The following is a 5,517-nucleotide window of genomic DNA, read 5'->3' on the forward strand; positions in this document are numbered from 1 at the left end:
CTGTCATAAAACATTATTGATCCTGTAACATGCTGGGTTTTTTTCATGTTAGTAAACTGTGATATCTATTCTTTCTAATCAGAACTTTTTTAACGATTAAATAAGTTTGTTTTCATTTATGGTAAACTTCTGGTAGAGTCTGGTAAGTACGGTTGTAAGGAAAGCTGAGAGGAGAAGAATATGCTTGCTGGCTTCGTGAATCCTTTCCTGAAATCTAATGAAGGCTCATTCTGTATTGCCGTACAACTTCAGAAACAAAATGCTTTAAATTACCCAGAATAGAGCAAGTAGTATTACTTAAACCTTGTTCACGGTAGTGAATACAATGAGAATGAAAATTAACTTGATGATTTACTGTGATGCTTACAGCAGGATACTCAAGGTGTAGGGTCTCAGAGAGAGAGACAGAGTTCTCCCTTGGGTTATTGGGAGAATTCTGGGCATGCACTACCTATAGCTTCAGTTAATTGACAGTTAATTTTTACCCCTGGCTTCTTGTGCTGGGCTGCCCAGAGCTCCAGCCTTACATTATTCACTGCTAGTAACCACAATAGTGCGTGAAAGGTACAATTGCTAGAATCTTGGCACAGGGAAGCAGTGTGGCCTAATGGAGAAAGCACGGGCGTCAGAGGACCTGGGTTCTAATCCCAGCTCCGCCACTTGTCTTCTGTGTGATCTTGGGCAAGTCACTTAAATTCTCTGTGCCTCAGTTACCTCATCTGTACCACTTAATCATCTGTATTAAGTGGTGATTAAATCCTACTCCCTCCTTAGACTGTGAGCCTTATGTGGGACAGGGACTGTGTCCAACCTGATGATCTTGTTTCTACCCCAATGCTTAGTACAGTGCCTGGCATTTAGTAAGCATTTATCAGGTAACATTAAAAAAAATATTACAAATAAGACTGGCTGAAGGCAGTTTTCACCAAATGGAGACTCCACATAGATAGGGTAGACTTGAAGGAAAGAATAAAATGAGAGGAAAACTGTGTCAGCAAAAGAGAAGGAAGAAACTGTTCAGAGGGGCAACTTGTAAGCAATAAACTCAACAAGAAAGGCGGCATTTGGATAAAGGATTTCCAACAATACAACCCAAGAGGATCCCTTGTAGTTACTATACAATAAAAAGAGACTGAACAGATGGGGTTTCTGTTACCTCACACAATTTGGAAAGGTGTTCAACAGTTCAGAGTAATGGCTTGATGGCGCAAGGGTTTGGAAACAATGGGGTGGAATTGAATTAATATTTTTCTTTTTTTAATTTTATGCTATTTAAGTACTTACTTTGTCCAGGCACTGTACTACGCTCTGGGGTAGATACAGGCCAATTGGATTGGACCCGATCCATGGCCCACATGGGGCTCACAGACTCAAGCCTCATTAATAGATGAGGTAACCGAGGCACAGAGAAGTGAAGTGACTTGCCCAAGATCGCATAGCAGACAAGTAGTGGAGCCGGGATTAGAATTCAGATCCTTCTGACTTTGCGGCCCAAGCCCTATCCACTGGTCCCCACAGCTTCTCTGTTTTGTCTCCCTTCTCTCCTGGCCCTTGTTCTGAGGCTAGTGAGAAATGAAGAGCTAAAATATGGCAAAGCAAGGAAGAAAAGGAGGTGAAATAAATCATCCTCAGTATCGGGCAATGATTGTGTTCTGCTCTTTGGAATCAGGTCTCACTGGTGTGTGCACATTGGTGTGGAATGTGCTGCTTTTGCTTGTTCTGAGTTGTTTGTCCTTGGAGTATAGAACCCACTTTCACCACATCTATTGTTTGCCAGACAAGGACCTATTCACTGGGAGAAAGGCTCCTCTAATCTCACTGAAACTGGATTATTAGGATCATAGGTCCAATAATGGTTTTATCTAAATGTTGGTTCTTTAGAGATGCTTGGATTTCTTTATTGATGATGATGATGGCATTTATTAAGCGCTTACTATGTACAAAGCACTGTTCTAAGGCTGGGGAGGTTACAAAGTGGTGAGGTTGTCCCACGAGGGGGCTCACAGTCTTAATCCCCATTTTACACATGAGGTAACTGAGGCCCAGAGAAGTTAAGTGACTTGACTAAAGTCACTCAGCTGACAAGCGGCGGAGCCGGGATTTGAACCCTCGACCTCTGACTCCAAAGCCCGGGCTCTTTCCACTGAGCCACGCTGCTTCTCTCAAGAAAAAGCAAGGGCCTGGGCGTCAGAGGACTGAGTTCTAATCCCTGTTCCCCCACTTGTCTGCTGTGAATTTGGATAAGGCACTTAACTTTTCTGTGCCTCAGGTACCTCATCTGTAAAATGGAGATTAAATCCTATTTCCTCTACTTAGACTGTGAGACCCATGTGGGACAGGGACTGTGTCTAACTTGAATCTACCCTAGAGCTTAGAACAGTGACTGGAACATTTTCAAGTATTATCAGTATTATTATTATTTGTAATCATTTGAATACATGAAGAGATTGTGACTTGTCACAGGGTGAAGCTCAATTGAATCTACCCTAGAGCTTAGAACAGTGACTGGAACATTTTCAAGTATTATCAGTATTATTATTATTTGTAATCATTTGAATACATGAAGAGATTGTGTCTTGTCACAGGGTGAAGCGCAATAGCTTTAAAACAAGTCTGGGCCCTCCATGTCCATAAATCCATTCTCTATGATTGGAGTCCAGAAAAAAAAAAATAAAGCATTTTTGAATATGCCTCTGTTGTGGGTATTGGGACTAGTATTATGTTACTGGTAGGCACAAGAACTTGAAGGCCTGTGTGTTTCTATCCTCTCATTCTTCCTTTCCTCCCTCTCCTTCCTTTGGAACACCTCATGCTGAATTTTGTTTTAAAGGATCAGTTCAACCACACCTAGTTCCCCAAACATCCTCCATTTGGCCAGGAATGCCATAAGCGGGCTTGTTTCCCAACCCCACAAGACTGGGGAAAAGTTTGTTTTTTGTCCCCGATACCTAAGGTTCATGAGTTAGTACCAAAACAGGGCCCAAGACACTGAAAAGCTGAATATCTCTTTCATCTAGAACCTTCCGAGGAAGAGCTGCCTCCCAGATTGTTTGAACTGTGAAGTCAGAGCATTGATAAGCAAACCACCCACGGGCAGACACAGGGACAGGAAGGAATGCAAAATAGAATAACCATCTTTTGTGTAGTGCATCTTGTTTTGTTTTTACATTGGTTTTCCTCATGTTTTAATTAAAAGAAAACAAAATCAGCTGTCTGGGAAACTTAGGTGATGATTTGCATTCCACTCTAAGGTCACATTTATGAGGCTCCAATAGTGCTACCTGTCTGTATACCTTTGGAAAATGCCTTGCCCTCAGTGAGTTTCTAAATTTCCACCATCCTTTGCCTGATTAAATCAGAGCGGAAAAGCATCGTTGATTAACCTGCCTGGATCCTTTCACCAAGTTGGTTAAGAAAATGCTTATTTTAACTCATTTTAATAAGCACAGAGGAGGAGACTTATCTTTGTGTCTTTAACTGGAATTACTAAAGACAGCAAGCTTGTTAATTTCAGTGTCTCTCTGAAGAGAGCACTACTGAGACATACCTGCTGTAGGCAAGTAAAATGTGGCACTGGTGACACTTGATTTTATTGCATGTTTCATTTGGGGCTAGGGGTTCCCTGAGAAGGTGATGGTAATAATAGGTAGGAGCTGTACTCTTAAAATGAGTAGGCCTAGTTCTAAAAGGAAATCGGGGTTTTTTGGAACCCTCACCCAAACTGGGAAGTTTTCAAGTTGCTTATCGATACGAGACCAGGATCATGACCTGACCCTTCATTTGAACGCTCTCTGTCTTGTTTGCTTTGGCTTCCCACCTTCTCCAAAATTTTTTTGGCTTATTGAATATGTATTTTCTTTCAAAGGGAAAGCCTTCCTGTCAACATGTTCGTGGCCCAGAATGAATGTCACAAAATGATTTGGGGCTGTATTTCTAGGGGTTTTTTGAGTGTTTTTTTTTTCTCCTTGGGGCTTTTGGCCTTGACTTTGCTTATGCCCTCCCTGACTGTGGAACTGATGTTTCCTCACATGGTTCTAGGGTTTCCAGGGAGCTGCTTTGCTAAATGAATGCAGCAGAGTTCTGGAGCTGCTCTCTGAGTGTCTGTAACAAATTCTAGCTTGACCCTCATATAAATTGCCAAGATTAATGTCCTTTTAATCTTAAGGAGTGTAGAAAATCTAGTGCTGTTCTCTTTCAAATGGATATTCAATGTCTCACTCCACTTTAAAAGGCTAGCAATCCACCCACCAGATGAAAAAAAGGAGAACATTTTTCAGCATGACCGCATAATCTTTCCAAGTGTGTGCTTAGTTTTCTTTAAATGGCTTTCTCACAGTGAAGTAATGTCACAGCATTGTCCAACCAGGTGTTAGGTGGTGCCTCTTGACATCTGTGGGGAGCAGAAAAGAATCTGGTTCAACCCAAATCTCAGTTCGGGTCAGATCAGGTTCTGTCCGAAACTCCCATGGAAAGGAACCGTGTCCTTGGACAACAGGACTATTCTGGGTCACATCAGACCCAAGAACGCAGGCTTCCTTGAAATCCTGGACCTGCAAAATTGAGGATTAGATCCCTGGTGGGGCAACTAGGATTGATTGACTTGCCAGACGTCATGGGATCCTGGGCCTTATATGGACCCCCCAGGGATTCCTGGTTTGGTGCGATTCCAATATGAACCCCTTGGTCCAATTTGGTTACTGGCTCACCAATTCCATGCCGAAATGACCCATCTTAACAGTTTCTCTCTTCCAAGCCTTGTACTTTCCTGTGAAGCATCACTTCAATCTGCCTCTGTCACCCAGTACAACTTCTTACTTTACAACCTATTTACTGTCTTTTAGTCCTTCCATCCAGAGGTGACTTCTTCACCTTGCCAATTCTTTTAGCATAACATGTCCTGGGGTTACTTTAATAGCTCTCTCTGTGGTCCAGGTTCATGAGAAGCAGCGTGGCTTAGTGGCAAGAGCCTGGGTTTGGGAGTCAGAGGTCGTGGGTTCTAATCCCGGCTCCACCACTTGTAAGCTATGTGACTTTGGGTAAGTCACTTCACTTCTCTGTGCCTCAGTTCCATTGTCTGTAAAATGGGGATTAAGACTTTGAGCCCCACGTGGGGCAATCTGATAACCCTGTATCTAACCCAGTGCTTAGAACAGTGCTCGGCACATAGTAAGCACTTAACAAAAAAACATTATTATTATTATTATTATTACGTCCTGCCCTGGTTAGATTGCTGTGTCAACCTCCTCTCTGGTCTCCCTGCCTTCAGCCTCTCCCCACTTGAGACTATACACCACCATACTACAGGAATGCTTTTCTTGAAACATCACTCAGCATACCTCTCTCCATTCCTCAAAACCTCCAGTGGTTTTCCCTATCTCCCTTTGCAGCAAGCAAAATACCTTTCTATTAGATGTAAGGCATTCTACCAGCAATCCTCATCTTACCTAAAAGCTCTCTTCATCTGCTCTACCTTAGCTCCCCTTTTATTAGCACCTTTCCCATCTCAGTCCCCCTGAG

This window comes from Tachyglossus aculeatus, chromosome 2 (genome assembly GCF_015852505.1).
Source record: "Tachyglossus aculeatus isolate mTacAcu1 chromosome 2, mTacAcu1.pri, whole genome shotgun sequence".
In the NCBI taxonomy this organism is placed as follows: domain Eukaryota; kingdom Metazoa; phylum Chordata; class Mammalia; order Monotremata; family Tachyglossidae; genus Tachyglossus; species Tachyglossus aculeatus.